We start from the raw sequence: 17,953 nt of genomic DNA on the forward strand, positions 1-17,953 counted from the left end.
GGCCCTATTCTAGGAATGATGCTTCACAAACTCTGACTTTAAAAGTAAACTCTGAGATAACATCTTTTCAACTCATGACAGACACTTTAATTTGATGAATGTACTTTAACTCTGGAAACCAAAACAGGCTGTGTTAGCTTCACTTTACCTGCAGTTAGTACTGGGGATCAGTTAAAAAAGTAAATAAAATCCTTCATATGTCCATCCCTGGAATAACATCAACTATAGCAGGTGTTGGGGGGGGCGGTATGAATTAAAAAAAAAAAAAAAGAAAGAAAAAGAAAAATGAATGCTTGGACACTGGTAGCATGATGGACACGTCACTCTTATATGTCACTCTTTTAATTTTTAGTTCACAAACACTTCTTATAATGAAAATTTGGAGATGTTAGCTCTTTATACAGTAAAGTTACAGTGGGATACAAATAATATTAGGCTGATCCTGCCGCAATTTGTTCCCCCTGTTCAAATCACGGACAAACAGCATCCAACAGTTGTTTATGTTTTTGAACCCATTTTGCACAGAGAGACATTTTTTGAAAAATGTATTGATAGCAATATTGAATATTATTACACAGGAAAAAAACAACTACACGTAAAATAATCACACCGTGACGCCTCTGTCTTTCTAAATAGAGGGACAGTAACTGCGTGTGTATATGTAAGCGTGTAAAACCTGACGATAGTCAGATTAACAGTATTTTGTCTCTATCTGCTATTCTGCAATTCATCTCATGTAAACAATATCATGGCACACAGCCATGTGAAAAAAGGCACATCCCTTTGACATTGCGTGACGAACTCTGTATTCCTCGTCCACACGTGAACGCAAAAAAGGAGTTTTAAAAAATCTCCATTTTCGGTGATTCCAAACGCTGTTTACGTGTGGACGAAACAGTTTTCAAAAATACCTGTGTAGGTGCGGACGTAGCGTAAGAGAGTTAGTAGTTTATTTTCTTACTACCTGTAATTTATTGCAGATTACTTGTATTTGCTTAATTGTTTACTAAATGTTTGAGGTGTGAAATAACAGCAATGGAGCAAAATATGGGTGTGTGGTTGGAGGATGTGTTCGTGCGTGGGTGTGCACATGCGCGCGCGAAGGGGGCGCGGACATTTTTCTTGTAAAACAAAGGGGGACCCAGCAAAAAAAATTTGGGAACCACTGTGTTAGGCTATCCCCTCTCTATGGCTTCTCCAATTTTGATGATTAAACACAGTTAGGCGCACGATTAGCTCACTTGGATTAGCATGTAATCATATATCGCATGACTGAGAGCGGCCGGTCTGGGTTCGAGTATGACCTGTTTTTTGTTTTTTTTAAATTAAATAACTCAATGTCCATCTGGGATTAATAAAGTTTCTCTGATTCTGATTGCCGGAAGCCCAAACAAAACATGCAATAAGAGGCTCTAATGTAAGAGTCCTGTTAATGTTGGAGGCATCAGTTACACAATGACCCATAGCCAGCACAACAGAGCCAGCAGTGCACGGGCAGGAATGCATTTCTTACTTGGAAATTTCAACACCACTTAATAAGAAGAATGGGATGTGCAAAACTTCAGTAACCCAACGCTGGGTCAAATATAGACCGAGCCAACGCTGGGTTGCTGCAACTTAACAGGGTTGGGTTACTGGTTTGACCCAGCACACTGAGTTAGGATAACTATCCAAAAATTGGGTTAAATTGACCAATGTTTGAAGTTGAGGTTACCCAAAAATTGAGTCGAAAGTCAGAACCCATCACATGGGTTATATTACCATTAACGTTTGGGTTAAGATTTGTACTTATTATAAAATTGAGAAAACTAGATTCAAAACAGATTTTATCAAAAAAGCTTTTTATTGCCATATGATACATAGAACATAGATGGCAAATTCATAAAACATATATCAATTAAAGTAAAATGCAAGTAACAAAAAATATATAATTCATTGTATTATATCCATTACTTCAAATCAGTCTTTGGTTACAGCACATGTACATGTTAATACACATAAAGACGTGCTATGTAAAGCCAGCTCTGGTTTTAGAACAAATTACATGTAAAAACTCTTAACTTTAAAAAACTGATGAGTTGATGATTATCTCAGTACTTAACAGACATCGACACTTTGGAAAAGTGGCAAGAGGGAATCTCCCTCTCAGATCATTTCATGCACCTTTATGAGCAACATTTTACGTTTCCATCATAGCTAAATGAGCCCTCATTCATTTGACCATATTTGATTCATGCCCTGGGATTCATCTATTCTTGGGATAGATGACAGTGAGAAGGCATTCCCGAACCTGTGCGCATGACTTTGGGTAACTTGCATCAAAAACAAAAAATGCTTTGAAGCACCCATCAACAGACCTTAGATTGCTGCAAAAAGCAGAAACAAATCTATCTTCTAGTACCAGGCAAGATGAACATTTTCTTAAGGTTCCTTTGGTGCTGAATTCTTCTTCCTGATAGAATGAAGCCTTTTCCTGACATTGTGTAGACCTATCCTGGCCTATGAGTTCTGCAAGGGCTGAAACACACATCCTGTAATTTTTAAACAAAAGAAAAGAAAAACACTGATATTGTTATCAACGCAGAGGTCACTTAGGTTAAATTAAATAATTGAATTAAATTAAACAGTTTAGGTAGACTGCGTTCCTTTTTCTTTTTTTCTTTTTTTTACCTTTTTCCTACAAATGCCACACCCAATCTCATACTTTCTTTGTTCTGTATACAGTGATCTCTAAATAGTAAATACCCCAAGCAAATTTTGACCTAACAGAGTTAGTCAAGCTATGGAGTGAACTGAAGAACCCGGTACATTACCAACCCAACTCCTGAGTCATGATTTCAGAACCAATATTTGGTCACAATAACCCAACCTACTAACCCACGGCTTTTACCCAGCAGTTGAGTTATGAAAATAACCCAGCATTTTTAAGAGTGTATATTAGCTAGCCACGAGCTAACATAGTTAGCTGGCGTTAGCTGAGGTTAGTTCATAAACTGCAGACTGTTAGGCCATTTCCAAATACTCAAGTACGTGAGTCCATACTCGCGTTTTATTTAGTCTGGACCTCGTAAGTTCACACGGAAGACCAGACTTCACAAGAACGCAGCGAGATCATTCTACAATTAGAATGGCAGTCTCCTATTGACATCAGATCTCCGGAGTTTTTACTGCCATCCCCTCTTAATTTAACTGTGATTAATATTTGCAGTGGAAATTACACATGACATAAATTTTTTTTTTACATGATGTAGTAGATTTCTTTAAGAAAAGAAAGATAATTTAAGCTGATTGGAACAAATTTGAATTGAACAAATATTTAAAATATAATCTGATCATTTTTGGAGCAGCCTTTGGGATCTCTGCATATTAACACGCTGTTTTTAGACTTGATGGATAGCATTAACAACCTGCTAACCGCATGATTATTAACAGACAAAAAGAAAACAGGTGATACAGAAATAGTTTTGTGTACGAGAAAACTATTTTACCTAATGTGCACCCTACTGTTACTCATTTTATATTAAGATTTAAAAATCTAGTTGATATTGGTATGACGTGTAGCCTTCAGTAACAGTAATAAATCACACAGCAATAGTGCATTTATCTAGATGTAAAAAGCATGACAAAATATTAAGTAATCCAAAGTATTCTGAATAAGTTACTCTCATTGAGTAACTTAATGGAATACACTACAAAATACATTTTGGGTAATGTATTCTGTATACTGTAGTGGAATACATTTTAAAAGTAACCTTCCCAACACTGGTTATTATCTCCTACCAGTATAACTCAGCTACACAGGTAACTCCATGTGTGAAGCATATTTAACAGGACAGTCTACAGTACTCACCGTTTTGTGCAGTTCAGTGTTTCTGTGAGAGCAGCTGATAAAATGTGAAAATGACTGGTTCGCTGTTTGATGATAGTTGGATCCCAGGGATGGAAGTTTGACACTTGGTCGAGCTTCTGAAACGCAGATGTTTCGAAACATGTGGTCACATGACTACTAAAAAAACACCTTACTCCAGTTTGGACAGGTTCCGTACCTGCTGCTTCTATATCACGAGGCGCCAGGGTTTACATTTTTATAAACCAGAGTGATTTATATTTACTGATGTTTTTGAACTATTACCTGAAGCATCTGGAAAAGAAAACAACACCCTTTCTCATTATTATTGTTGCTCTGGATTGTGAAGAACAATTCAATCACTTTAGCACAAAAATGAAAAGTGTAATCACATAAATCCATCCATTCATCCATCCATTCGCTTCTGCTTATCCTTTTCATGCTTGCAAGGGGCATTGGAGCTGATAGACAGACAAACAGACAGACAGACAGACAGATAGATAGATAGATAGATAGATAGATAGATAGATAGATAGATAGATAGATAGATAGAATTTTATTTCAAACATACAAATCTAACTGAAATAACAAGAGAAAAGAAGAAAAATCTTTTAAAAAACCCATCAGGTTTTCATGAATATCTCTGTCTACACAATGTGTGTGCTTGAAAAGGAGTAGGATGAAGTTTACACTTTTTCTGTTCCTACCCCCTTATTTCAAATTTCATTAATTACAAATCAATATTCAGAAGTCGACCTTACGTGATCCATACATGTTTAACTATATACAAGTCTACACTCATATACAACACGTACACATATAAAACAATTTCAGCACGTAAACCATAACAAACTATATTTTTACATAAACTAAGCAACCTTTGAGCCTATCCCAGCTGTCTTAGGGTGAGAGGTAGGGTACACCCTGGACAGGTCGCCAGTCTGTCGCAGGGCTAACACATAGACACAGACAAACATTCGGACTCACATTTACCCCCGCATTCACACCTATGGGCAGTTTAGTGTTTCCAATTAACCTAACCCTAACTGTCTTTGGACTGTGGGAGGAAGCCAGAGTACCCAGAGAGAACCCATGCAAAGTCCACACAGAAAGCCCCTGATGGTGGAATTGAACTCAGGATCTTCTCGCTGTAAACCAACAGAACTAAACACAGTGCAGCCTCACATAAATATTATGTAGATATTTAAATAATATGTAAATATCTTATTGGTATCATTTCTGTCATATAAATGAGAGAATGAGAGATTCTGCAGGGTGAGTTCCATTTACTCATATTAGCAGACAGAGAAAGCAACCCATGGCCATAAAGACTATTCTTTATGGCCATGGGTCTAGCCTTGTGTTGTGGGTCAGATTAACCCAGAACAGAAGAGATGTCACATGTCATTTGCATCACTGCAGAAAACGAAACAAATCAAAATTATAAAAGAAAATTGTAAAATAATCAATGCCAGTGTTTCTGATACCTTTGGATGAGTAAACTTGCCCCGGGTCAAATTGACCCAGGAATATAATTGGTGTTCCTGGAAACCAACATAACAGGAGGGTTAAGTCTGACATCATCAGCTGTTTCCGTGTCCAAACCCCGCTTCTGGTCAAGAAGTCAAACAAACACTGCGGCGTCACTGAGCGTTACAAACTGTCTTAATTATTCCATTTGTAATAAAATGATCAGTGTGTCTGCCCTACCACATGTAACAATAAAGTTTAACATGCAGACATCCATGAAAACAGGATTTATGAAGTTCAACGGAGTTTGAAGCTAGAATTAGCTCGCTAGTTTCATCTAAAGATGACATACCTTGTTCTGACTATAGATGGCATGGCATGATACCACTTTTCTATGTCCAACACTGATATCATAAATTTGGATATCTGCCAATATGAATCCGATATAGTGTATTTTATAATCAATAAAACAGTTTTTTAATGGCTTGCTGCATTTTGTAGTGCATACTCAAGTTTTAAAGCACAAAACATTATTCTATTATACCTGTATGGAAAGAATAAGCTGCAAATACAGATCTTTTTATTTAAACTTTTAGCAGAACTTCAAATCTAAGTATTTACAGTAATATTGAAAAAGTAATTCAAAATGTAATTTTATTCAGATTTGGAAAACTCTTTGGTTCTGACAAAAAAGAAGTGCAATATTAACACAAAATAATTTTTATATTCAACAACTGAAAAAAAAATTAAAAACAAGTTGTAGAATGGACCCTTTTATACTTAAAGCTTAACATAAATAGACATCCAGAGTGGAAAGCAGTGCAAATAAATGCAAACATGGCTTCATGATACTCATCTTTAATCAAGATGCATGTCAGTATAAGCTGTTTCTATCACATTTAATCTGAGATTGAATTTTGTGTCATTTCTATAGAAAAAAAAAGTGTTTTCATATTTTTTTTTAAACCACAAAACTGTTTAGCCTGCAACACTGTTTTTTGTTTTTTGTTTTTTTCAAAGTAAAACTTGTACGGTGAGACTTAGCAATGACAACCCACAGACGTCCGAGTTCCATATATCGGTTCTTAAGTTTAACGTAGGTATGCTTTACAAACATACAGAGATGAACTTACACACTGGCTTTACTTCTCTGGGATAGCTATCTTGGAGATGAAATGCTGGTTTGGCAGCATGTATCGAGGCTCCAAATGCTTTCAGTGTGAAGTAACTCCAGACCGCCGAGAAGTCTTGCAGACAACAGCCGCTCTATCACATGATGTATACTGGTCCGATGTGCTAAGGTCACTACCTGAGTTACGCCATGTGGCAAGTTTTGTGAGGTGCTTTTGTGATATTTAATGGATCGGATTACATTTTTAATTCTCCCTGATATCTGATCCAGTAATTTAGGTCAGAATCGGACTGATACCGATACTGTATATCGGATTGTTCCATCCCTAGATCTGACTGAGGAATTTCTGAAAAATTAAAACGTACAGCTCTGCTGTCACTTCTGACATAAATGAAGACAGAAAACAGTAATGACATTTGTATGGTTACTAAAGTTGGACTAGCTTTTATATAATGATGCGCTACGTGGTGGCTAGCTACACAGCTATGGTTAGCATAATAAAAACACATTAGCACAGTGAAGCTGGAGGATTAATGCTAACTTTTTCCACTTAATAAAAGTTGACGTGAGGGACAAACTTCAGTCAGGAGATCAACTGAGATAATCCATCCACAATACCAGGTTAGTCATTAATATACAGCTGCATGGTTTTTATTACTAAGAAAATCCTAAATCTCAGTTTCATGTGCCCACTCAAATCTTTATTAGCCTCAAAGTGATTCTTTTCTGACCCAATCAAACATTAACTGAGAGAGGCCGACAGTAAACATCATGCCAGTGTTACAGGATACAAAATTCACAGCAGTGGCAAGTTCAGGAAAGTTTCTCCATGGTTCAGAGGTTGTTCAGCAGAGGAAGAATAAAAGTGTAGGGTGCAGATTAACATACATGAAATGGACTGTTGTAATTGGTCAGAATTAACCCATCAAAATATAATCAATGTTACCTTTTTATGAAGAAGGAAGACATGTCTACTACTTTTTTCACTTACATATATATTTGTTAAATTAATTAAAAATAAAGCTCAATGCTGTGCCACCTTCAAGCTTTGATTGACAGTGTGTAAAACAAATGTGATGACACAGCCCTACAAAACTTAATAATCAACTAAATTCTTAGGGCTGTGAGTAAAAACAGAGATGGCTGAGCCCAAAACAGCTGGAAACCTGTGTGGTTATTATAATAAACACATCAGTCTTTCCTCTGTATGTTTTATTTCATAAATTGATTTATTGTGAGCAACATGCACACATAAAACAATGTCAGCATGTAAACCAAAACAACAAGACAAATCTTGACAGAGGAAGAATTTTTTCCTGAGGCTGATCATTACAGTCAAAGCTTGTTGTTTTTAACAGTCTCAATATTTTTTTTCCTTGTTTTTGTGAGGATCTCTCCAAAACATGTGATGATCACAGTGATTGACAGTCTGGTATAATAAATAGCTTTGTTTGGAGTTGTGCAGATTGTTTCAATGTCTAGACCACAGCACAAATGCTAAAAATGTTTCAGTGTTTCATGAAGCCTCGCTTTGACCATCATTACTCTGTGAATGAATGCAATGTTGTTCACATTGTAGAATAATTCCACCATGTCAAGAGGTGGAATATCAGTTCCACATACACATGACAAATGGTAAGTCATGTTTGTTTCATTGTAATCACATTTTTCTTTTGATCGTATATGGCTAGGGTTACAGTATAGTTGTATAACAAATACACCCGATAGTCTGTATATTTTACCACAATATTCAACTGCAAAATGTTATTACATTGTAATAATATGAAATGAAGTATTTAAGTATTGTTATTATTATTGTATCATGGAGTGTCTGGTGATTCCTACCTCTATGAATTATTAGCCCAGATTTAAATGAGATCATAATTCAGCCTAACAAAGTTCTTCACATTACATAATCAAATGATTCCCACACACATGAAGAAACTGTCCATTAAAGTCAGCATGTTTTACATCATATTCATGAGAATCATAGGTGTTTTTAATGATGTTGGGGGTTTTCTGCGAAGGAAACATTCTTTCATGGATGTTTCCATCACCAAACTAGTAAAACTAGTACCTGCATGCAGGATACTTTCACTTTCACACCTGATTTTTGTGACGCATCAACAGGAACAACATGTTATTTAACAGAGCTGTATAAAGGCTAAGAGGCACCAGGAGTTTTAAGTTATACTTTGATTCAGTTTATTCATCAAATTTACTTTATGTAAACTATCAGACTGCTACCTGTTCTGTAGGTCCTCATGTATGCTGATCAGAAGGACCGTGAGGTCTCAGACAGACTCAGACCTGATCTTCTGGATGAGACTGTGTGATCCTGTTACAGTGGTTTAGGTCGTTACACCTGTTCTGCAGGTCCTCATGTCTGCTGATCAGAAGGACCGTGAGGTCTCAGACAGACTCAGACCTGATCTTCTGGATGAGACTGTGTGATCCTGTTACAGTGGTTTAGGTCGTTACACCTGAACATTTCCAGCACACTGTGAACAGACTTCACTGAATACCTGGCATATAATGACTCTGGTATAGATAATGTGTGTGGATTAATTTTCATTTTTTGCTTCTTATTATGCAGCTTTTACATGAGTATTCCTGCTCTAAAAGAACAGGCCTTGAACAGAGTTAATTAACTGGCTACTGAGCACAGACCAAGGGGCCAAAGAGTCTGTGGGCCTCTATAATAGTCTCACTCACACCTGAACAATGAGGCTGTACAACATCGTCATGTAACTTCTGCCCTGTGCCTAAAGTGCTCGTGTCAGTGTGGAAATAACTTCTCTTGTTATCAAAATTGTGATCCACACATTACAGAGCAGAAACAAACAGTAAAGTTCCTAAGGACAAACTGTTAAAGGAGGAAACAAAGCAAACTTACAGTTTCTTCAAACAGACACACAAACAACAAGCTCCACTCCACTATTATTTATTGTTCTTATCCCAGATCATTAAGGAGACTCGACTCCAAATATAAGACTCAAAAACCCAAATGATAACTTAAATCAAACAAATAATAAAATGACTCAACTTCTCATGTGTAGAATGAAAAGAAGGAATTCACCAGGTTTCAAACAGTTGATGAATTTATTGCACAGTTACATTCAGGGACCTTCTGGCCTCCTGAGACCTGTCTCTCAGGGCAAAAATGTTAATCAACCTAAATATCTGAGCTTGCTAAGCTTTTTTTTTTTTAATGCAGTTGTTAGGTTTAAATTTATGAACATATTTAGATGAAGTTCATAATCATTCTATAAATGTTACCCCAAATGTTTTGATGCATGCTCAATCATCCAGGTAAGTAGATCCCAAGAGGTTGATTCTGTTCATCTGGACGTAGCATTTTATCACTTATCCAAGGGACTTCTTCAGTCAAAGACTGATGAACAGGATCAACCTTTTGGGAGTTACCCTAAATAAATAATAACTACACCTTTTGATAGTCCGTGGGTCCTGAATGATTTCCATGAAAAACATTAAAAACATAAATCTGTCCATGTAAACATAAACTGATAGAAGTTCTACCAGTCTGCCAGAATAAAATGTTCTTTTGACCTCTGACTTGTTTTTTCATCTGCTCGCTGATACTGAGAACGTTTCTGTTTGTCTGTGTTTGATGAGCTCTGGCTTCTGTAAACATGTATACTGTATGTATGAAGAGGCCACACACCATGTGTGTGTATATGTGTGCAGGCGACACCTCCATGTATTCGACCCAAAAAGTTTGATTGCTCAGACTTACATGCTCATGCTCACAAAAGTTCACATGCTGATGTGGACTGTTGGTGCCGTTAATTAAGAAAAGGAATGTATTACCTATTTCTTGTTGCTTATTAGTAATGCAGTATGTTATGTAATTTTTTTTTTTTTACCCTACCTGTTAGATTATCTTCATAGACCTCAGGGCCTAATGTCTACAAACCAACTGTACTTCAACATGTTTAGATCTGTGCTCACAAGTAGAGATGATAGAATCGTTTCAGTGGTGGCTCCTAAGATTTAACCTCACATTTCACATAAGAGCTGTCTAATCTGTCAGTAATATAAAAACTCTAAAAAACTTGCTTGTTCTCACTGGTGTTCAGCTCTAGCAGGATATCATTGCGATTTTTTGCGTAAACAGTCATTTTTTACTTCCATTAGTGTTTGATTATTAGTTTTGTAATTTTATTCAATATTTTAGTGTGTATTTATTAGAGTTGGAACTCTTGAGACCAAGACCACTTTTACGTGTTCTTGGTCTTGTCTTGGTCTCGATGGACTTTGGTCTTGATCTTGTCTTGGTCCCGGATCCTTCGGTCTTGTCTTGGTCTCGCTGTCTCGGTCTTGCTGTCTCAGATCGATATAGTGGTCGGGAGACTTGGAGTCAACAGTATCCATGACACACAACGTAACGTTCGATAATGTGTCATGCGCAAAAGCTTCAGCTCTAAGAGCCGTGCTTAGAAAGTGCTTTGTAGTGAATCAGAAGAGTCGACTCCCATTGAGCAAGAGCGGGCTCCTCACTTAATTTCCTTTTGCTGCTCAGCTCTCACACAGTGGCTCAGCTATGCTCCAATCCCTCCATATTGTGGCCAATCACATGCGAGGATATAGGATAATATCATTATGTGAAAAACAGAGAGGGTGAGAGATGCGACAGTGAAGTGGAACGTGCGTCTGTCCTCTCAGTAAGTGAGTGAGACAGCAGACAGCGGTGAGGAGGGCTGTGCGAGTGTATCACAAAAACACATAAATATGCCTGACACCTGTAAACGAAGCAGCATCTGTCTGCAGTTTAAAGACTTTTTTGTCTCGGTCTTGGTCTCATCTCACCTTTGTCTTGGTCTTGACTCGGTCTGTCTTGGTCTCGGTCTTGGTATTGTCTTGGTCTTGGTTTAGGCGATCTTGACTACAACTCTAGTATTTATTGTCATTTTAATCACAGTTAATTAGGCATATTCTGTTTAGACTGTGCAGTACTTTGGTCAGTTGAGGTTATTTTAAATATGCTAAAGAAACAAACTTTGACTTGAGTTTTTCAGTCAGATATGCTGTGACATTCAAAAACAAACAAACTGACCTCTTATACTCACTTCTGACTCCATTTTTTTAAGCTTCAGCATTTAACAAAATTAAAAGTTTGGCATAATCCATCCATCCTCAGTTTATTATAGTATAGTTTGTCCTTTGTCCGAAAGCCATTTGAATTCTCCTCCCTCTTTGTAAACCAACTTCCTTCTGATTGTAGAACCAAAGTCAAAGGAGCAAACAGAATCTGCTGCTTGAGGGCACCACCTCCTCCACCTGCTGCTGTGGAGATTGAGAAAAATAAATCTGAACATAAAAAGATTTTTCGCTTTTGTTATTGGGAATCCCTTTTTGTTTTGTTTTTGATTACATTAGTACACTTCAGAGCAGAAATATTAGGAAAACAGATTTCACAGCATGGTTTGTCTCTGCTTGGGAAATTCCATTCATTCGTCTGAACCTGATTAGTGCTTGACTGTAGAAATGCTCTTTCAATGGATGTTACATTTACTCACACGTGGGAAGTAACTAAGTACAAATACTTTTTGCTTTTACTTCCTACATTTTTAAACAAATATCTGTACTTTCTACTTCTTATATTTTCACTTTTGGTTTAACACAGTTAAGGTTATGGTTCTCCAAACATCGAGCCAATTTGAGAGTACCAGGAACACATGAAAGGCAGTCCTGTTCACTTATTAATTAGCAGAGAATGTGCCATAAAAAGAGATGACGGGCACCAAACCCAGGGATTAAAAGTGGGGCAGGGTTTTTTTTGCACAACTGTATGTGTGAAGTTTCTCACACAGTGTGTTGCTAGCCAATGGTCCAGCTGCTATACTTCACAGGGAGAGAAAAGAAAGCTAACTTCACTCAGAGATGGAGAAAGGTAACAAAGATAGGAAAGGAAGAAGAGACGTTAGAGTCAAAGGTAAGGACTGCTCATGTAAAGCTTACATGGAAGTCCTCATGTTTTTAAATCAGATATTGGGTTTGTACATGTGACATTATGGTGATCGTGGCTCAAGAGTTGGGAGTTTGCCTTGTAATTAGAAGGTTGCCGGTTCGAGCCCCGGCTTGGGCAGTCTCAATCGTTGTGTCCTTGGGCAAGATGCTTCACCCGTTGCCTACTGGTGGTGGTCAGAGGGCTTGGTGGCACCAGTGTCCGGCAGCCTCGCCTCTGTCAGTGCGCCCCAGGGTAGCTGTGGCTACAATGTAGCTTGCCATCGGGCATACCAGGCATTTGCCCGGTGGGCCGCTGACGATTTTTTGTTTTTATGGGCCGATCGTTTTTTTTTTTTTTGTTTTTTTTTTGGAAGGGTATAAATAATGAAAGGTGTTGGATTGGCCAATTGGTCATGATCGACTCTGGGCTGGACCAATTACAGCCGGGAAGGTCGGATGCACCCTCCCCCTTGTTTAGCAATCTTATAGACGAACTAAAGAAAATGGAGAACAAAAAAAGGAAAAGAGGTGCAGAAAAAATTAGGGCCAAAAAGAAACAAGCCCTTCAGGCAGACGCTGCCAAATGTGTAAAAATAACTGAATTGTTTGGCGGTAGCTATGGCATAGCTTCCACAGATTTAGCAACATCAGCAAGTGGTGGAGGCCAGCAGGTGGATAAGGGAAAGGGGAGGCAAGAGGAGGAGAGACCCGAGGCGGCCGCCGGTCATAGTGGCAGAGGAACTGAACTTCAGGTAAGAAGTTATGACCTGCTGTCTATCTGTGTCAGATATAAACCAAGTTTAGTTGTAGTTTGTTTTCGTTGTGCTGACTTTTTACAGTCGCTTAGAATAACTGGTACTGCGTACTAGCTAGCATGACAGAGTTTATATACTGCTGGGCGGGTGCTATGAAGTTACTGATAGTAAATTTTATTTTATGCTTAAGGTTAGTTTCTCAAACTCCTCAAAATCTTAACAAATTGTGCCAATCCTTACATGTTGCACCAGGCTGATTTATCATCAAAAGTGGAGAAGTCTGTGACAGAGGAGATAGAAGAGCAGCAGAGAGAGATGGAGCAAGAGAGAGAAATAAAAGAGCAGGAGAGGGAGATGGAGAGATGACTTTATGTCATCCATGAGGGATGCATTTGACATATGTTTCACATATTATAGCCCAACAAGTTACTTATAGCAATTTAAATACGAGCAATCAGTTTTTGGCAAATACCGGAAATCAGTTTTTGGCAGACAATCACCTTTTGGCACAACACCGGCTATTGCAGTTAATAATACAACAGCTTCTTGACATTTTTTGTGTTTTGTTTTATCGCTGTGTAACTGAGTTCAATTGAAAGCCTGCATGCGCTAGTACCTCTTGCCACAAGTTCCCAGAATCCTTTGCGGTTTTACCCCTGAATGACGTCACATTTTTGGTGGGCCGGTCTCTAGTCAAAATGCCTGGGCCGATTTTTTGTCCCAGTCCAGCCCTGCCATCACCAGTGTGTGAATGGGTGGATGACTGAACACGTAAAGCGCATTGGGGTCCTTAGGGACTAGTAAAGCGCTATACAAATACAGGCCATTTACCATTATGTTTTTTCATATTGTGAAGCATGTTGCAAAACAAACAGAGGTAGACTAACTGTGCAGGATAAACAGGTTAGTTTGTACTAACTACTGCGATGGAGTTACAAGCTCTGCAGGAAATTTAGATTTTTGTGTGTTTCTCTTTTAAGCTTTCAGATTCAGAACTGTCACGATCAGTCAATGCAAAACAGTCAAACTCTTCAGAGTTTAAAGACTCATGTTTGAAGATGAGGAATCAAATACACATGGACACCAGGTGTTACTCTGAGAAGGAAAACCCTTCAACAGCAGACAGAGCAGTGGGGGAAAAAAGGTAATAGAAAAATATAAAACTTAGGTTTCTAAAATGTAATTTATTTCACACGTCCTGTCCGCCTCTTTGCTCTGGTGCCAACTAAAGGAGAAAAGGCAGCGGCAGTCACAGTTCTTTTATTTCACCAGAGTTTCACTTTGCTGTGTTTGACACGCGCAGTTATTGTCTCAAGTATTTTTATAGTATTTTTTATTATGTTGGATGTTGTCACTCAAGAAACGTTCTTCCGCAGAACTTCCCATCAGCAAACTAGAAAAACTAGTAACTGCATGCAGCATAGTTTCAGTTTGCACTACACCTGATCTTTGTGATGCATCAACAGTAACAACATGTTATTTAACAGAGCTAAATAAAGGCTGACAATTCAGGTTTGATTCACACTTTAATTCAGATTATAAAGATTATACCTAAATTATACAGATTATAATTCAGATCAGATTTATTTAATTTAAAGTAAATACATTTTCAGTGCCATCATTTTCTGTGTGACACGAATGAGGACCCACACACACGGTGTTGCACTTTGCTATACGCTTTATTGATTATGAACTTGACACACTCTGTCTGAGCAGCTTTTCAGCTAACATATTGCTCTCTCTCTTCCTCCTCCATCATCCTGACGTGGATGATGACATCATTTAAGTAGGTGGCAGCATATGCAGCACCCATTCCATTAGGCACTGAAAAGTGGCAGGGGCTCTGAGCAAGCCAAATGAAAGTGTGACAAATTGGTACAAACTACGGAGTGGAGAAGGTTGTTTTTTCCTTGAACTCCGCAGACAAGGGAATTTGCCTGTAACCCTTGGTTCAATCCAGTGTTGTGTAAAAGCGACCAGGGTCGAACCAGTCCAGGAGCTTTTCAAGCATCAAACCGTGACACTTTGATCCCTTAATTATCATCTGTAGGCAGAGAAATATTTAACTGAACAGACCCTCACATTATGTATTCACTCAGTGCCTGCATCAGTGTGGAACTAAATTCTCCTTGTTATCAGCCAAATATCCTTGGGTAAGATACGAACCTGTAGTTGCTCTCTGATTCATCTATTAGAGTATGAATGTATGCTACTGTTAGCTAGAGCACTTATGTAGAAAAAGTGAATGGTTGAATGAGGCAAGTTGTATAAAGCGCTTTGAATGCTGAAGCAGGACCAGTGAAAGGGACTGTGTGTGTGTGTGTGTGTGTGTGTGTGTGTGTGTGTGTGTGTGTGTATTCATGTTTTGATATATAATGATCAGTTTGTGTGAGGCAGAGTAAAGTTCACATGCTGACGTATGCAGACATCCATGTTGTAGCAACTAGTTTGAACACACTGATCACAGTTCAGCTCTGACACAGTCATACTTTCTTTAAAATGTTTTTATTTAATTATTTGTTTAGAAAATAGCATTTTTACTGCAAAGCAGTCTGTTTCTCTGTTTCCAGTCTATAAATCCAGTCACACTTTCTACCTTCACCAGTGCAGTAAAGACTGACAGCAGAGATGAAACCAACCATCCAATCAATGAGCAGCATCAACACCTGAACTTTATTCAGACTTTGTTATAAATGAGTGCAGATAAATGAAATTATGTAAATATCCATTATGGATCTGGTACTGTCACAATTCAAAGCTTCCTAGATAGGTCAGCCAATGACGATGCAGCCTTTTGTTGGGTCTGAGACAAATAATTGAAACATGTTGCTGGACACAAAATTAAAAAAGAACAGATATCTGTAGAAAAAAGACATTAAGAACACCACCATCAGAAGCAAAAATTAAACCTTTGAGAAACTTTTGTTTCTCAAGAATACCCCAATTTTTCCAGTTATTTGTTGCATTTCAAGTTGTTCAAGTCCAATGACTAGCCTGAAATGGTACAAAGGTAAGTGTTGAAATACCAGAGGTTTAAAAAAAGGTAAGGTTACCCAAAACTGAAACATAATGTACATTTCAGAATTATACAAAAAGGCCTTTTGAGACACAACAACATGGGTTAACAATTGAAAGCTGTTCTATAACACAGGAGGTTGATCAAGCCTTGAAAGGTGCTACTAATTCCTACAGGTGTTCCAACTTTTCTGCATTATATACAACCTCCTCTGTCTGTATGAAAGCAGTGTTGGAACCCACTGTGGTACCATACCCTCGTGAGCAACAGCTGAACAGTATTGGACTGTAGAAAGTAGCAATTAACAATCAAAGACAGACAGACCATCATAACACTTAAAAATAACACCTACAGAGATATTGAAAATAACGTAAAGGTGTCAGTGAGTACAGTTTCCTTCACCATCAGAAGGCACTCAGAAACTGGGACAAACTCTGACAGGAAGAGGTCTGGCAGAGCCAAAGCCACAACTGAATCAGATGACAATTTTCGAAAGTTAACAGCTTGCATAAAAGGTGGCTGACAGGACAACAGCTTCAAGCACAGTTTAATATTGGTCGTAATTAGCAAGTCTCAGTTTCAACTGTGAAGAGAAGATTTTCGAGCTGTAGGTTTGACAGGACAAGTGGCAGCAAGAAAGCCATTGCTAAGACATTAGAATAGGACAAAGAGGCTTGCCTGTGCCATGACACACCACCATTGGACGACTGGAATAAGGTATTATGGACTTAGAAATCCAAATTTGAAATTTTCGGTTCATCACGGAAGATCTTTGTGGGCCGTCAAGTAGGCGAAAGGATGGTTCCACAGTGTGTGACATCAGCTGTCAAACATGAAGGAGGAAGTGTCACAGTATGACAGAGGTCTGTCATTAATGCACCAGAGAAATGGACAGTGGTTCCTCAGAGTGACCCAGGGAATGGTTACTTTGTCCCATTTAGATGAAAATTATCTTAAATTATCTTAAATTCTGAAGGAAGATCTGAACAATACTTTTGTCCTCATCACTTTCCAAATCAATGCTGCACTCCTTCAGAGAGCACCTCAAAGTCTCCTGAGCTTAGAAACCAAATTAAAGGTGCAATCTCAATTTAATAATGCTGTCTTCTTCCCTTTTACTTTTCACAACATACAAACAGGTGTTTATAAGTTTCTGTATGAATTTGCTGTTTATTTCCTTATTTTGACACTAAGTCTTCAGCAGCTGACTCACTCTTACCAGTAGATGGCACAATCTCCTCATTCTCATTTTCCATTAAGTGACTGAAAACAGCACTGATGTCGATTATTTAACTCTTAGTTTTTCCTTAGTTTTTTATTTTCCCAAAAGTAAAACCATCAGAAATGTTTATTTCTCTAATTTGATTTCATTTTTTTCTGTTTATTTTTCTACAGTCAATACGACAGGAGAGATATAAAAATATTAACAAAGAGGTTGATCCTCATCATGCCAAATGCTTCAAATACTTATTATTCAGAATCTGATCTGATCCTAACTATTTGTTCATTAGTGTGTCACTTTAATGTTTGAGCAGATATCATTTCTTTATATAGTTTTTTTTTTCACCTACTTCAGCAAGTTTCAGTGATGGTTATTTGGTTATCAAATATCCATTGTTTTCTTACTTACTGTCATACACACAGTCAGGCTGATGTTTCTCTCACATGTTACGCTGGACTGAATCCAGAAGGTATCTTGGTACAGTCCAGAGTCCGAACTGTCAGGTTGTTGAGAGCAAATGAAGTAGAATCATAAAATGTCT

This window comes from Perissodus microlepis, chromosome 23 (assembly GCF_051167445.1).
Source record: "Perissodus microlepis isolate ML-2025 ecotype Zambia chromosome 23, ASM5116744v1, whole genome shotgun sequence".
NCBI lineage: Eukaryota > Metazoa > Chordata > Actinopteri > Cichliformes > Cichlidae > Perissodus > Perissodus microlepis.